The sequence below is a fragment of the Stegodyphus dumicola genome, chromosome 9, assembly GCF_044657685.1.
Source record: "Stegodyphus dumicola isolate Sdum_Otavi_A_Nest chromosome 9, ASM4465768v1".
In the NCBI taxonomy this organism is placed as follows: domain Eukaryota; kingdom Metazoa; phylum Arthropoda; class Arachnida; order Araneae; family Eresidae; genus Stegodyphus; species Stegodyphus dumicola.
In genome coordinates, this window is record NC_140776.1 from 88,336,863 (window position 1) to 88,354,442 (window position 17,580).

Consider the following 17,580-nt stretch of genomic DNA (forward strand, 5'->3'; position numbering starts at 1 on the left):
ACGCCAAATGTGGTTTATGGATTTTTGTTACAGTGAATTGCAACAGCTATTTTTAACCCTAAATTGCAAATAAAATTTTACGGAACATTAATTATATGAAATGTTTTCCTTCAATGATGCGTAATAAGTAGTTAATACTATATGAAAAGCTATTTTTTTAAAGTATAGATAATATTATTCAAGTTTTTAACTATTTTTTTAAATTTCTGTTTTTCTTCCTTTTTTTAAAAAAAAAATTTGTAAGAGTAAATTTTTATCTTCAGCGTTTTATCGTCTACTACTTTACTTTAACTTCATTTAAATCGAATTGTCTAAAATTGAGAACTTTCGTTTGATGTTTATTTGAATTTTATGAAAATATTTTATGACATTAACTGCATAATTTATTTCTGAACAAGCTGTTGCTTATGAAGTGGCTGAAAGAGTGGCTGATACTGTCATCCATATTTTTAAAACACAGTATCTTTTTATAGAAACATAAGATTTAGAATAATCATTTTTATAAAATTCCAATTCTGGTATAAACATACAACCCTTTAGAGACCAAATTAATGGAAGTTCAATGGTTATGTAGAAATGATTTGCAGCTACTTAATAACTGGATAAACCAGCAGAATCTGTGGACAAGTAAGAATAATTATATAAACGACACACAACATTCTGGATTCAATTAACAATGAGAATACGATGTTCATTAAATAAATTTAAGAAGTTTTTAAACATAAAAAATCAACTCATTTTCTATCCTAAAATGTATTTTTATGCATAGTGTATTTTCATTATATCCTTAAAATTATAATTTAGAATGTAATTGTCAAGAACTGAATTCTAATTATCAGTAATATAATAAGTAATTATTACGGTTATTAATAAATCCTTCTTATAAAGTAATTGCAAATATTTCAAAAAACATTCTGTCTGAATGCAAATATTTCTAATTTTATATTAATCAAGATTGCACACAATATTATTTATTTACACTTTAGTTCTTACCATCAGCTCTAGTAGAAGTTAAAATCAATTATATTTAATTAAGGAATGACCATCTAAGGTTAGAAACAGCGTACGGTAACAGCAGTTCAATTATTGGTGCCGTATGTTTCATGTTACTCACGATTGGCAAGCTGCATGATTTTTAATGAGTATTCGGGTTTTGGTAGTAACTTCATTTGAAAATCATGCTTAAACTAGGTTAGTTGGTTATTTGAACATAGAAAGAACATGGGATCTATTTTGTTAAGATGCTTTCATAGAGAACCTAGAAAACTACGAAAACCAACCATGCAGCCTGGGTTAGACTTCGCAACAATCTTCAATTTAACAATCTTCAAATGCTAGGGAATTGGTGAGGCTCCAATTAAATCTCCAATTTAATAGTTTATTTGTAAGTATTTAAAATATTGTTGTATTCTTAGACACAAAAAGCAGAATTTAAGTTTTGTTAACTCGTTAGTAAACTACCAAGCCGTAGTGCAAATGAATATTCAATTTCTCTGACAATAATTGTATTCACTTAATATTCTTGGAATATGAGCTAAAGAAGGAATGTTCTCGGAAGATTAAAGAAGTGTTTAAACCCAGTGATATTAGGTTTGTCTTACAAGCTCAGGATCAAAACGATTCTGCAATTGCCCGAGTAGTTGACTTGTGAATGGCTGTGGATTAAGCAGACGACTTTTAATCTTACGTTATTCAGTCAGAAAACGTATTCCAAATGTTTTGCATTGCATAACGATGCATCTTTTTATTATTCAATAACCAATCGAAGAACCGCTTGTGTTCCGAAAATAAGTATGTATACTCAATCGTCCTGCATGTTCTTCAAATTTGTCATCTTGTGATTTTTTTTCTTTCCCAAAAACTAAAGTTGCCTCTCAAAGGAAAGTGTTTTGACATTGAAGAGACAAAAGTAGTATGACATCTACTTTTAGAGGCATGTCAAAAACAGATCTCTACAAGCCTTCTCTTCTATTACATGTTGGGCATTCAGACAAAAAGTTGCATCAGCGTAAATTCTATAATCTATTTTTATTACACTCTAATTACTTTATTAACACACAGTGAATATATACTAAACCTTTTACTTCAGCTTCAGTAATTCGGAATTTTTGACGGAATTGTTGTCGGAACTAGGACTTAGAAATCGGAACTAAGACTTATCATGAGTAACATGAAAGATAGGGTCAAATTGAATATTTCGATAATCCAATAAATTTAAGGTTGAAGTTTCAGTGTCTTATTTTCGGAGGGAAGGGAAATGTTTTCAGTTTTAGTCCATTTTCCTAAGTATATTTGCTTTGATTATTTATTTTTTCATAAAAGCAAAAATCTTATGCATGGTATACATATAACGCATAACTTCAAATTAAAATTTAATAGTATACAAGGTGGTTATAATTAAAGTTCCACTTTGAAACGGTCATGAAGGAAAACTACTGGATCAAATGTTCTTAAACTTGATAACCGTGTAAAGGAGGTCATGAGAATTTATTTTCTACGAAAAAACAGAAAGTTCGAAACTTCACCACCAGGGAGAATGACGCTGTATGCAATATTGTTAAACGAAATATGAGTCGGAATCTAACTTAACCTTTTGTTACATAGGTTTAATATGTTGTATACCCTTAAGAAACTTTGAAGTAAGAAAATTACCATTTAAAGGCGTTAAATTCAATAAAAGTCGAGTGTGCTATCTGTGTAAGGGAGAAATTTGTCCGTGAAAACCGCGAATCAGCGATTAGAAAATGTGCGATTGCACATCACTCACGCAAGTGCGTACAATCTGGAAATCGTTTTCTTAAAGATCGCTAATTTGTAATTTTTTAAGCCTCTATTCTACCCTAAAACATGACGATACTGATTCAAAACGCTTTTAATCAATTTGGGCCAAAGATATCCCTCATGTTATCTACCTAGTTCCATTGCATTATTCTACTGTATTCGATTGCATAGCAGTCGTTCTACACCATTTGGTGTGGAATAACAGCTAGTTTCATAACTGAACCATTTTTCTCTGAAGAGCAGTCGACAGCTGAACTACTGTGATTGCAGCTCGCTTAGAGTCAGTGTTAAAATGTTTCACGATACATGAACTGCAGTAACGTGACATTTTAAATACTAGGATTTTTATGAAGGGTTTGGGCCCCACCTCACATGTGTCGCACAGTTACTTAGGCAACATTTCACGAATGAACGTCTTATAGGCCGACACTTCCCCACTTCCCACCAGACCTCAACCTCTGTGACTTTTGGCTATGGGGTTATCTCAAAAGCACTGTTTATGGTGATAATCTAACCAATTTGGCAGAAATGAAAAATGTGATACACCAACATGTCCGTAACATTCTTCCTGATGTGCTAAGAGCTGCTGTTGAGAATGCAGTAACAGGATTTAACTTCCTTTTGGAAAATGTTGGATGCTACATTGAACATGCTTTGTAACACGTTTCGGAAACGATTAAACACATTTTAAACCAATGTTTTCATGTCTTATTTCATTTATCAATATCACATACAGTGCCATTTTTTCCCTGGTGGTGAGTTTTTTAACTCTTTTTTTTTCCAGTGGAAATAAATTCCCATAACCTCCTTTACACGATTCCCAAGTTTGGTAACCATTTAGTGCGGTAGTTTTCCTTTTATGAACATTTCAAAGTGGAACTTTAATTATAACCACCATGTAAATAATACTTTAAAAGTTTGACTGTTTGGTTCAAGTCCCAGCTTTATATATATGTATATATAAATATAAATTTTTATATTAATTCTCTTAGAAAGAATGTTTTAAGGAGCTAATTTTTCTTTAGCATTATAGATTGTATAAAAAAAAACATGATCTTTAATATGATTTAGATTGTTTCAGCCGATATAAGAATTGGGTCACTTGGTGGTACAGAATAAACACTGCTGGACTGTTTTATTTCTTTGTCATTTAGCAAAAATCTTTTAATTAAAATATTTATCCTTTGGACTTTGCTCTATACTTTGTTTATAGTTAAAATGTCTAGAAAATGAAAAGCTGTCTTGAACTGAAACACAGTTGATGCAATTGATAGTTTAAAAAAATTGACAAGAATGCAAAATTTATGCAACTATAACAATCAAAAACCTTAATTTTCTTGTGTGAGCACTGAAAATAACTGTAGAAATACAAAAGAAAATTAGGGAGAAATGTAAGCAAAAATTTGAAGGGAAATTTGGCTGTTAGACATAAAACATTTTAAACATAAAGATGTTTAAAAAAGTTGGACGCTTTTGAATATACTTTCAGGACACTTTAAAGATTTTAGGTGTTCAAAGAGAAAACACTTGAAAATGTACACCAGCAAATACCATCAATTCAGTTTGTGTTAAAAGACAAAAACGATATCATTGCAGATTAAAGTGAAGAGCGACTGGTTTTAGACTATATGGTTTGGTTTTAGACTGGTAGTTCGGTCCAAGGTTCGAATCCCGCGAATGGGCTAGCTGCATGGGCATTTTGGTGGTTTTCCCCGTGTGTAATGTGTATACGAACTAGTGTCCCTGAAGAAACGAAAAGTCCTCCACGAAGACATTCCTACCCTTAGGCAGATAGCCCTAGTGTGCTTTGTCATAATTAAATAAACCAAAGCCTCTTGATGAAACAAGCCTTTCCTTTCATCGCATACCTTCAAAATGTTAACCTCTAAAAATTGATAAAGGCTCTGACTTAAATACTGATGAAATGGATTATTAGGTTACGACAAATTAGGTTTATCTGCCTAAAAGGAAGGATGCCTTCGTGAAGAACTTTCTAAGGGAAACCAGCTGGCATACACATTATACATGAGAAAATCCACGAAAACGCCCATGCAACCAGCCCATTTACCGAGATTTGAACCCCGCAGTGAACTACCAGTGTTCAGCGACTTTACCGCTAGGCCGTTTGTGGGCCTTTATGAAATAGAAAGCGATAACTTTATTTAAAATGATTGTCAGAAATACCAAGATGTTTCGAAAAGTTGGATGCTTTTTAATATACTTGCAGAATGCCTGAAGAAAAAGAGCAAGAATAAAGCAGAATGCCTGAAGAAAAACTGTTTAAAGCAGTATATGCAAGTCATCCTAAGTTAAAATGTTGGTTATACATCTCTCTTATTTGTATATCTTTTCTGAACGGAACATTGAAAGGTGGGTTGAGTGTGCTTTACTGTAATATACGCAGTTTTCAAAAGCATCGTAGTCTGGGTTACAAAGTATTCTTCCGAAAGAAACGCAATTCAAATAAATAAAATCAATTTCTGGAAAATTTATATTAATAAATATATTTTAAATGCTCAGTTCGAATGAATAAATAGAAAATTTTAAAATAATTATCTGAAGAGACAATGCAACACTAACAATTAAAATAAAAGTCTAAAAATTTAAAAATTACCTAAAATAGTAACTATGACTAAAAATATAGTATAAAGAAAAGTATTTGAAAAAAATAAATAAAATAAATGATGCACCTTTGATTTAAACTATGCAGTTCGAATGAGTAAATAGAAATTTTTAAAACAGTTATTCGAAAGAAACTATGCAACGTAAACAATTAAAATAAAATTCTGAAAAGAAAAAAATTGCTAAAAATTAATAACAATTATAATTAAAAATATAATATAAAGAGCATTATTTGAAAGAAGGAACGATTGAGTCTTTTTTTTTTCCTCTCACGCACTATGTGAAAATGGAAATGAAAATAGGTTGCCACATATTAAGATGTTCGCCAAGTGAACTAATTTTGGCGCAAACTGAATAAAAAGTGCCAACATAAATTGTTGAATTTCTCCATAAATTCTGCACCAAATTTTACAAAATTTATATATTTAGGCATAATTTGAGTCGTAGAATCGAAATAGGTAAAAAATTGGTATGTTATTTCAGAAAAAGTGTGTCAAAATACCTATGTTAGAATAGTGCTATATATAAATCTAATATATATCCTAAGTCGTGCTTTCGAGACAGGAAGAAAGCAATTTGAATTTCGTGAATCGGCCCAGTAGAATGGGAGATATAGAACTGTCTCATTTTTTTTTTTTTTTTTAGCAGTGTATATGTAATCAATTTATTGATAACCTGAACAAGTCATTTTAATATCATTCTTTCTAAAGAGTGAATGTTCTTTCTAAAATGATGAATTATTATATTTAAGTTATTTTGTTCATAACTGTAACCTAGAACAAAATAATTTGCGGGTATTTCAAATAATAATTCACATTCACAAAATTTCAATTAGTAATTTCTGTTATAACATAGCTTGCGCTTTTTTTTTTTTTTTTTTTTTTTTTTTTTTTTTTTTTTTTGTCTGTGGGGGTTGACATGAGGATTTAGTAATTTTAATAGAAAAGTTTGATTGATTTTCTGAAATATAGAAGCTGTAAAATTGTGAACTCATTAGGGAATTTGCAGAGCATTCATGAACTCATTGGTAAACTATGGAGAGAAACATTTGTTTTGGATATCTTTGTCTATTTCTTCGATGCATGTAGTGCCTCCTATTTTTTTACATTCAACTTTTTCTATTTAAGGTCCACACACTTCTTGCTTTCTTGTGCTGTTATCCCATGTACACAGCAGTCTGTTTTTAATTTAAAAAAAAAAAAAAATCGAAGAATTGAACAAACTCAGCATTAAGCACAAACACCAAAATCCTAAAATTTTAAGAAGAGGTGCATTATGCCTATAATTTTCTGAGCAGCATGACCGGCTGTATCCGGTCTTGAGATTTTTTGTCACTCAGTATGTATTAGTTTAAAATTTAAGATATTTTGCTTTCTTACATTCTTTAATAATGTAAATATCATCTTAGTGAATGTAAGCTTATGGAAATACACCCAAAAATAAGTAATTATACAAATTTTGCTAATAAATACTGTTTAATTAGTCAATTATACTGCTAGTCTTCATGGCAGATCCAAAAACTTGCACTGCTCAGAGTGTTAAGATTGAAATTGCATTCTTCACACATTATGCTGTATGTGTGTGGGAAGTTCGAGATTTTGTCAAAGACAACAGAAATTTCAATATGCAGTCCATCGTTGTGCTAAAATGCTGAAATTTCCATAGGAGGGATCATAATCTGCAGTCAGACTAATGAGAATGTCTGTGAAAATGGAAAGTTGTCTAGACGGAATCTTATGTGCATACCTGGGTTGTCACATAAATACTTTTGGGTGACATTATGGGCTGCCAGATAAATATGTTTTGGGAACATGATGTATTGCCTCGTCAATACTTCATTGCAGATAATGAGAAAGAATCAGATTTTCAAATATGAGATATATGTTTCATTGGTGTTTCCAATGTGACAGACTGCCACCCAGGATAACCACTGACCTGACTTTGTTGTAAAAGTCTTACAGTGTTAATAATCATCCTGGCAAAAGGGTCTTCCATGTATAAATATAAATATTGCATGGTCATACAAGGCCTGCGTATAAGCATAGATATGTTAATTACATTGCCTTGTATAAGTTACATGATATACTTAGATATAATCATGACAGTTATGCTCACATTTAAACATTATCTGATTTCATATTTACAATACTGTTACTGAGATAATCACAGTAAACTTGTAATTCAGTTATATATTGATAGGATTTTCTGTTATTTTTAACTGCTTTACAACATCATTTTTAGCAAGTACATGCAATATGGAAAGTAATAATCTTACATTACTATAGTTTTTGCTCTTACACTCAAGTTACTATTCTACGGGGTGAGCTATTTTTCTAATGTGGATTTTCAATTATTGTAAAACTATCTGGTTTGTTTGATATTGAAATTATGTTGCAAAGATCCAATTTTCAAGGGAGGGGAAAAAATTCTTAATACCTTGCTGAGCATAGTTTAATCACTTCCTCGATTGTGCTTTTTGCCTGCTTGTTGCCACAGGTATTCTTCTCCCACTGCGGACAGTATTTACTGTTTAATGTTTTTAAATGCAGTTTATGAGGTGCAGTTGAAGAGGTAGTGATCTGCATCACCTACCACACCACAGTCGCATAATTCTGAGTCTCACGTGCCAAATCTCTTAAGATAATAAGGGAAGGGACCATTAAGATAATAAGGGCAGGGACCATGGTCAGTGTAGAAATAAGTTTGTGCATTGCTGTGTGTTTTAATTGAGCATGAAACTTCTGGAAAGAACTTGTAGGTTCTCCTACATGTGCTTTCCCATTCCCATCTTTTCTGCCATTCTAGTACAAGGCTATTGGGCGATATTTTTTTAAAAATAAGACTGTGACATACTTATTGGGTTTTCCAGTGTACTAGAGTCATTGGCTGCAGATTTCGCAAGCAAATCCACCGCTCTTTGCCAGCAATACCCACATGAGCTGGAACCCCGATAAGGTTGAGTCTGTCATGTGGTGGGATCCTTAGGAGAATTTTTTTTTTTTTTTGTTTGTTTGTTTGTTTGTATACCTTGCACTAAAGGACTCCTTGTCCCTCCAAACTTGAGGCATATTCTCTCTCTATATATTATATATAAACTCTCTATATAGTTACCTTTGTTGCTAATTGATACTTTGCCAAATTGATGTCTGCTTTTAATATTAGAAGTTCCACCTGAAAGATGGTATTTTTGCCTTCCAGTCGTCTTTCCCAACTTTCAACCTTTTCTCCTTCTTGGAATACTTAGTAGGTGCAGCCTGTGCCCTTCTCAGTCTTTGAGCTATCTATATACATATAGCTAGTGCTTTCTTATCTGGCAGGGTATATTGCAGGTGCTGTGTGTGCAGGGCTGGATTTACGTATAAGCTACACAAGCTATAGCTTGGGTCCCGCTTTCTTGGGGGCCCTCCCAAAAATTGAAATATAGTATAAATAGTATTGAAATATATTATAACAGACTTATAAAGGACCCCATATCTCAAATAACTTAGGGCCTTATCAAGTATAAATCTGGCTCTGACTGTGTGTGATAAGTTCATTTCTGATGGATGTTCTAGCATGATCGGGTTGTGCTTCTCATAGTCAGTGTAGTAGAATGTCTTTTGTCACAGACAGATGTTATCTTCCCGGAGCAGTGTCTGTACTAATAATGATTCTGTCTCTGCTATAAGGTCCTGTGGAGGGATACTCATGAGTACTTACAGTGCCGCAGTTGACGATGTTCTATAACCTTTGCATATTATCAATAATTGCATTCTTTAAATGGTGAGAAGCTGCTGCCTCTTCATATGAGCGGTGAGCATCTTTCCCCATATGGCAGCCCCATATAATATGATCTTTTCTAAGATTGTTCTGTATGAGCTTTTAAGCATAGTGACTGGAGTACCCCAGTGAGGTCCTGTTAGTCTAACCATAGAATTGTTACACTCATATATTTTCTGCTTATGCTCTTTAATGTGTGGTACCCAGAAAAGCTTAATACCTAGGTATTTAAGGTCGGTGACTTCTTTTATAGACTCCATTTAGCTTGGCGCTGTGATTCTAGTTTTGCGCCCCATGCCTATGTATAAACAGTTTAGTTTTATCTGAGATATTTAATTTGTGCTGATTTGCTCAGCTTGCAAAACTATTGATCGTGTTTTGTGCCTTTAGCCTACTGTCCGTGCTACGTGAATGACCAACAGAAAATCATCCACATATGCCTGGATACCCACTCCTTGTAGTTGGTCATAGAGTGCGAAAGCTGTGTTTCTTCCATGATTCCGAAGCATAGATCCAAGTAGCAACCCCGGGCACAGTCTCTTTCCAACTTGAGTATAACATTGTCTGTTGTAAGTTGTATCAAACGGTCCTGTAAGGTAGCTGTCTATAAGGTTCAGGATTTCCTTTGGGCATTTGATGGTGTCTAGGCATTTGACTATGTCTGGCCACCATAGTGAGTTGAATGCCTCTTTGGTATCCAACGATATGACCAATGTGTTTGAATTGTTGTCTTTGTTCTGTTCTATGTTATCTAATAGTTGTTTTAAGGCATTGTCTATGGATTTTTCTGTGCAAAGCCATGTTGCTTTTCATTTATAGTCTTGTTCCTGTATTTGTGGAAATTAAGGCACTGTAATATTACTTATTCTAAAATCTTGTAGGCCTATATGATGCCGGATCTGACTTTGGTTGTGAAATAGTGCAATTTCAGCTAGTTTTATGCTTCTAGGAAAATGTCCCAATTGCCAGTAAGCTCTGCATATTGTAGAAACAGTCGTTGTGAATTTCTTTAACAATTGGGACCTGGTGCTTTTTTGTTTGCTAGGGCTTTAATGATGTTATGTAGTCTGTGGTCTAGAGGAAGAATATGTCTGCAGCTGCTTTTCTGGCTTTTCCTATGAAACTTTTGTCTTATTTCTATGTGAGTCATCATTTTACATCTTGTCTTTGCAAATATTGTTTCTAGGATGGTGTTTAGAGTTTTTGTTTTGCTTTTTGCATCTTGTTTTATTTTAGTAGTAAGTTGTAGGGATTGAAAAACCTTATTTGTGACTATTTCTGTAATGTTCCATAGGTTGCTTGCATGTTACTACAATGCTTATGCCATGACTCTTGTTTTTCAGACTGGATTTATATTGAGCTAATTCCTTCCTGTAGCATACAAACTTTAATATTTTCTGCTTTTCATCATTCTCCATGTGCACCTATCTCCTCAGGGTTCTTATTTTGATTCTTCTTTCCTAGATATGGTTACTCCACCAGGTAGTAAAAGTTTTTGGCTTTATTTGTTTTAAGTTTGTAGGAAGCTTTTGCTGCCTGTGTCAGTTTAGTTATGATGTAGTTACATGTAGTGTCTAGCTACTCTGGGGAGTCACACTTATCCACATGCTCCAGGATTTTGCTCACTCATGGCTTGAAGAAATATATTAATGTGTTGTGTCCTCCATAGCAGGTTTTGAATCAGCTTTTTGTTAGGTACGGGAGTTGCTATTGATCCCATATTGTATTATACAATGGTCACTCATAGAGGATATGTCCATTATCTCCCAGTTGTTTATGTATGCAGATACTGATGATGAAACAAATGTGATATCTGGCCAGCCTTGTGCTCTTACATTGTTGAATGTTAGCAGAGAGTCTTCTTTATTTATTACTGCTAGTCTGTGAGCCATCACATATTCTAACAATTTCTACACTCTGCGATTTTCTGTCTGTACTCCCCATAAGGGGCTGGTGAAATTAAAATCACCAGCCACTATGGTGTTCTGGAATGTTCATGGTAAGGCTGGGTTTAATTAAGTGATTGCTATTTTCATGTTGGAGGATTCAATCAAGATTGTTACTGTGTCATCTGTCGCTTCCATAAGCAATGGGGTTAGAGGGCGATTATACAAAAATGGCTGACATTCTCATACTGGGAGTGTAGGATTTACTTGTTACAGGCTGGTCAAGAAATTTCTCTCCCTTATGTATGGTTCTTGTAAAGAGTGTCAAGTCTGCTGCACTGGAAAACATCACCTCCATGATATTGAGTGTGGCTGCCCTTATCCTTTGGAGATTGCATAGTAAAATTTTGATCTTGATCTACTCTCTGCTGTAAACTTATTCTGTTACTGACTCGCTGGCTGAGCTCATTCTGGCCAATTCTGGTCTGCAACATGGACATTTTGATGTGCTTGCAGGCTGTTGCATGTCAAAGATGCTGCCTGTCTTCTCATTCGTAAGTCTGCAGTTGACATAGTTGGTGGTAATTGAGTCGCACTTTTCTGTCGGTTGTCTTTTGCCACACTTGGAGCTGGCTGTATTGGACTTAGAATAACGTCTATAGTGCCCAAATTCTTGGCAGTTGTAATACTGTCTCACCTGGAGATAGTCTTTGAAATTACAGCCACTGAGTCCAATGTAGATTCTGATAGTCTTTGAAATTACAGCCACTGAGTCCAATGTAGATTCTTTTCCTTTCTAATAACTGTTCGGCCTATTCTCTTCCAGTACTCACTAGCCAATGGCAGGTGTTATCCTCCTTTGGGTATGAATGAATGGGAAGTTTAAACTCTTTCGTGTTACTTGGAAATAAGTTGGAGAAAGCCTCTGTGATATATGTAGCTGTACTGTTGAATGGCACACCAAAGACTATCATGATACGTCTAGGCAGTCTGGGCACTCTTACACTTAATGAGTTTTTTAATTCCAGAATTTCACTGATGGTGGTCCTGAGTTTGTCCAGGTCTGCCTTCTCACTACACCTGATGAGTTGTTCCTGTGAGCACATAGGTCTTGCTTGGATGACATTAATTCCCATTTTGTTAGACTTAATAATACTGACTAGCTGCTTTTGGACACTTTCAATAGTGTGACTCGTATCTTTATTTTTAATAAGGAATATGTGGTCAGGAAGCTTTGTTGGTAGGAGGAACTTGTTTTGCATTCTGTTAACCACTATGGAACTTCTGCATCTGTTAACCACTACAGAAAAACCTTCACTTGCTGCTTCTTCTTTCTGCTGCTGCCTGTCTCCTGCTTGCTATACTAGTGCAGTTGCTGCTACTGCTGCTGAGGCCTGCCATTGCAATTTTAAATGTCTTGTTAATTCTAAAATTTGCCCCTCTTAGTTGGCTAAAAGGATATGTTCCTGTGAGGCTATATTCAGAATCTCACAAATATAATCCTGCATTTTCTTGTGATCTGCAGTCTTAAGTCTGGATCTGACCCTGCACACTGTAAGGTGCCCCCTAAAATTTTCCTCAATTGCGTCAATTTTCTCCAGTCTTGAAGCCATAGACGATCTGTCGGGAGTATTCAAAAAAGTAATATCTTTGCCTGTAGTGGGAGAGGTTTCAAGTGACCCCATCAAATGTGAGAAAGGAGCATTTCTTAGTCCCAGTTGTATTAAAAACGATACTCATTAAGCAAATCAAAGGAACCTGATTCTGAAGATGCTAAGTGCTGTGACCAAATATGGCTACAGGTAAAAACTGGTAGTATAGATATGAAGGGCTGTGGCAAGAGTTGGTAGCAGCAGTTATTGGTATAAAACAACTAATGTCATTGCAGTATGTTATATGCTGAGAAACTAAGAACAGTAAGTGATGTACTTATATACATACTTAACCCTCTGAGTGTTATGAGAGGCTTTATCGAGTCATCAGAAGTTTTGCTACTTGGCATATATTAGCTTATGATTTAAGATATTTTGCTTTCTTACTTTCTTTAATAATGCAAATATCATCTTAATGAATGTACGTTTATGAAAATACAGACAAAAATAAGTAATTTAGAAACTCAATTAATAAATGCTGTTTAAATACCGATCTTCATGACAGATCTAAAATCCTGCACCGCTCAGAGGGTTAATACACCCGTTAGTACATCAGATAAAGGGAAAAAATAAATTAAAGCACGATAAACTATGAAATTAGTTACTAAAATTTTTAACAAGGCATGCTTATTGCAAAATTATCAGCGAAAATAACAGGATGCTGTTATCTAAACTGTATAAAATTAAGAATTGTTAAGATTATATAATGCACTTTAAAGTTATTTTACATATGCACAGAATACACTCAAATTATGTTAAAATCAAAAGTGAATAGGCATAAAATAAGGAATGATGATTACACTATTTATATGTTGGTACTAACTATCATAAAATTAGATTGAAATAAAAAAATTGTGGAATATATTAGATTGCAGCAGCTATTTATCTTCGCACTATGCATTAGATTGATATCAGAGATCACAAAAAGAAGAATTGTGAAAATTAAGGAGGGGAAAAGAGAAAACTGCAATAATAATAATAATAGTAATAAAAATAATAAATAAGTAAATATTTCAAAAATTAGCAGTTATGTGCAACAGGAAAAGTACTTATTGACATACTACAGAAGAAAAAAAAAAAAAAAAGTTCGAAGTTCGTTTTCTAAGCAGTAACACATTGGATAGTTGTACTGGGGTAACTTTTAAGGTAAGGTTGTTATTGTTATAGGGGCTTGATCACATGGACTTACCCTATGCCGTTACTTCCTCAAGAGCAAAGAAGGGATTAAATGCAGATGCTTGAAATTGTAAAAGATCACCTAATAAAATTAAAACTGTTGGAGCTAAAATTCTAAGATGCGCATCAAAATGTTGATAATTCAGTGGCCTATCTTTTTCTGTTTAAATGCTGCAACACTCTTAGTAGATCGAGATGTTAAACCTTGAAAATGGCATTTGTAAAGACACTTTATAAAAACATTTTGAAACCATTCACCATCGCACTACAGACTTGAGACTTGTGACTTGTATTGGAAGCAAGCAGAAGGTGCCGGCTTACTGATGGTATGTGGATTGAAGTTGGATGGCTAACTAATGCCGAGATATCTTTTAATATAAAATCGCTTTTAAGAGGCTCTTTATTGAGATGATGACTCCTTGGCTCCATTTACAATGGTAATCGCAAAGACAAAGGAGATAACATTTTATTGCACAATATATCTCTGGAACTATTCGGTGTAGCCATATGAAGCTGACATCAAGTTGAAGATCTCAATGAGACCTTTTTGTTTATATATGATTTATGCACTTTAAAACAGTTTTTTTACTGTGTAAAACTTTTACCACATCTAATGTTACTAGTGTTAGATAGTTTACATATAAGGAATGATAAATATTGCCATGAATATTTAAATAAAGTAATTAAAAAATGTTACAGTGTGAGGCATATTGCCATTTGTCTTTGTCTCAAACCAGCACAAAGCATTTCTCTTTTACGTAAACGCAACTATATTATTGTTCCTGAAACTTTCAGAAGCAGTTTTGGAAGTACTTTCTTGTGAATGTTTTTAGTTTTCCTATCATAGGTGCCTTGAAATCCAAAGTTAATTCATGAACCTTTTGGTCTTAATTTTGGAGAACCAAACATTGCCTGCATTGAATAAGGTGAATAAGGGCACATCGTAGGATTTTTGTTTGCTAGAAATTTCCATTCGAAAAGCCGTATGTAATCTTGTGTTAATTCAAATACTATTTGATAAAAGAACTTCATTTTTACATTTAATGGTATATAATTGCAGTGTTTTCAGAAAATATGTGTCAAAAATGTAGTGGCAGATAGATGGGACCAAAATGAAAAAATTTTGCAATGGAATAGGCCCAAATGACATGCTGAGGTGGTGCAGGGCTCTGTTGAGCAGGAGATAAAAGTGTTTTGCTGTCATGTCAGCAGATTTCTAGTGGTATGGATCATTACCTGAAAGTGTAGCTCACCACCATGTATTTGCAAGGCTGCAAATGGTATAGCTGCTGCTCTAAGGAGGTATATGGGACTGAGTTTTTAATAGTTGCTGCATTTTAGTCACAACCTTACAGATACAATTCATGTATCAATGCTTATAACACTCAAAATCCTTACTGGGAATGACAATTTATTGCAGTTGAATGCCTTTTTTCTTCTGCTCAACAGCACCCTATACCACCTCAATGCACCATTTTGGCACATACATTCATTGCAAGATCTGCTTGCTTTTGTCTCCTCTGTCTTTCATTTTTGCTAGATATTTTCCAAACACTCTGTATATACATCATTTACATTACATTAGAATAATATGACTGATTAATTTTGGAATGAAGCACTTTAGAATGAATGATTTATAATAAGTATTTTACTATTTTTAAAATAATAAAGAATAATATCCAGATTAAAAAGACCTTAGGAGTTAAAATTTTACTTAACACGTACACACACACATGCATATAAAGAAAGAAATTCCAACAAAATTGTAAAATGTTTCTGTATTTTAAATATTAGCCTTGAATTTTCTTAAACAGTTATATATCTGTTACTAATGAAAGTTTTTACCCAGAAACATTCTTGATTTAGAGGGGGGAAGAAGAAAAAACCATGAAAACAGTGTTTTTAGTGCAGGTAATAATCATCACCCAAATCTATGATTTTCTGCCAATGTTTTGGTTATTTTTCAAAGCCTTCGGCCTAGAAACTTGGTGGCTGTGAGTTCAAAAACAGATCAACCTCATTTTGGACATCCTGTGCAGAATGGAAGATAGCCTTAGCAAGATGTAGCTGCAGGTATTAAAAAAGGTAGAAGTCCGAAGGAGCGATGTTGGGGCCATATGTTGGGTGCTAAAGATCCCATTCAAATCTGCACATAGTCCATCCAGTGAATGCAAAACACATTTAGTCTTGCATTATCTTGATGGAAGATTACCTTTTTGCACTGGAAGTCAATTCAATGTTTTTCCTTGATAGCAGCATCAACATGGACTAGCATCTTGCTGTAAACCTTATTGCCAAGGGTTTAACTTTTTCCAGATATTCTTTGTGGATAATACCACTGCAATCCCATCGGATACAATGCATGATCTTTTTGTTAGTTAAATTGCACTTTGCAACACTGTCATTGGCTTCACTGGGTGCAGACCAACTCACGTTTCAGCCTGTGTTGTTGAAGTAAATCCACTTTTCATTAGTTTATGCAATGCATAGAACAACTAATGGACATGGCACTAACATCTAACTCCTTAGCAAGCTCTTGAATTGTTGCATACTGATCTTCTTCCACAAGTTCTTGCAGTCAGGCCTCATCAACATCAGTAGACTGGCCAGAGCGCTTTGCTTCTTAAATGTCTTAGTCTTTGTTTTTGAACTCTCAGTACCAAACCTTCACAGGGTCATACGTTAAAACTTTAACACCTAAAGCTAATATACATCATTTGGTCACAGTCTGTAACTGGAGTTTTGCAAGAGAACTGAAAGTAAATGATGGTTCCTAATTTGGTAACATGATAGTTCCATTTCAGACACCTTAATGATATTTTATACAAATTTCACAATACAGTGTTCTAAAGCAAGTCTCTTTCTTTCAAATGCCAAAAATCATTTTACAAACTATGATTAAACATGCCAACACCAACTGTTTGCACATACAATATTTGCGATGGCGGGAAAATTTTGATAAAACTCGATAAATATATTTATATACATATACATAATTTAAACTGCTTGTGGAACTGTGGTTTCATGTGTATATATATTAATATAAAACATGTAAACATATATGTAGACTCTTGGGGAGGGATCCTTAAGGATGTATTACTACTTGAGGTTTTAATATTGTTGAAACAACAGATGCAGGTGAACAATGTAATAACCACCCAAAAATGAAAAAAATAGGAAAAATAGAAAACTGAAATGCCAATGTGAAAGTGAGAGATGGAAAATCATTTTGATAATAAAGTTTGTTAACCATGCTCTGCCTCAATAGAATGAGAAGGGTAATGTATGGTATGTAATCAACCTTTACCAATAATTTTTCTGGTTTATGTACAACTGAGACCTTATATAATTTAGAAGATTTAGAAAGTTAAACAAACAGCTGATAATGTCATCTAAGTGTAAATACTCTACACTCCTGCCCTATGTGACTTAAAAAAAGGGGGGGAAAACGTGAAATACAAATTTTGAGGAAATATGAATAGCAACATAAATAAGCTTGTTGACAAATTTAAAAAGAATCAAATAGCTGCATATAAACCTGTAAAAAACAAACACAGAAGCAGGTTTTTTAATGTAGAGAATAATATTGGATTATGTAACAAGCAAACTCTGCAGTAATTTTTATGAAACTGTTGATGAAGAAATAAGCAGTACGTTGTAGACCTAACTAGTAGAACTTTAGAGAGAGCTAGGTAACAATCCTA

At 33.9% G+C, this 17,580-nt stretch overlaps 1 protein-coding gene across 4 annotated transcripts in view; it reads left to right on the top strand.

Moving 5' to 3' along the window:
* Positions 1 to 17,580, top strand: part of LOC118205418 (tectonin beta-propeller repeat-containing protein 2) — a 122,326-nt gene that overhangs the window by 74,031 nt on the left and 30,715 nt on the right. The gene's annotated exons all lie outside the window — the stretch shown is intronic.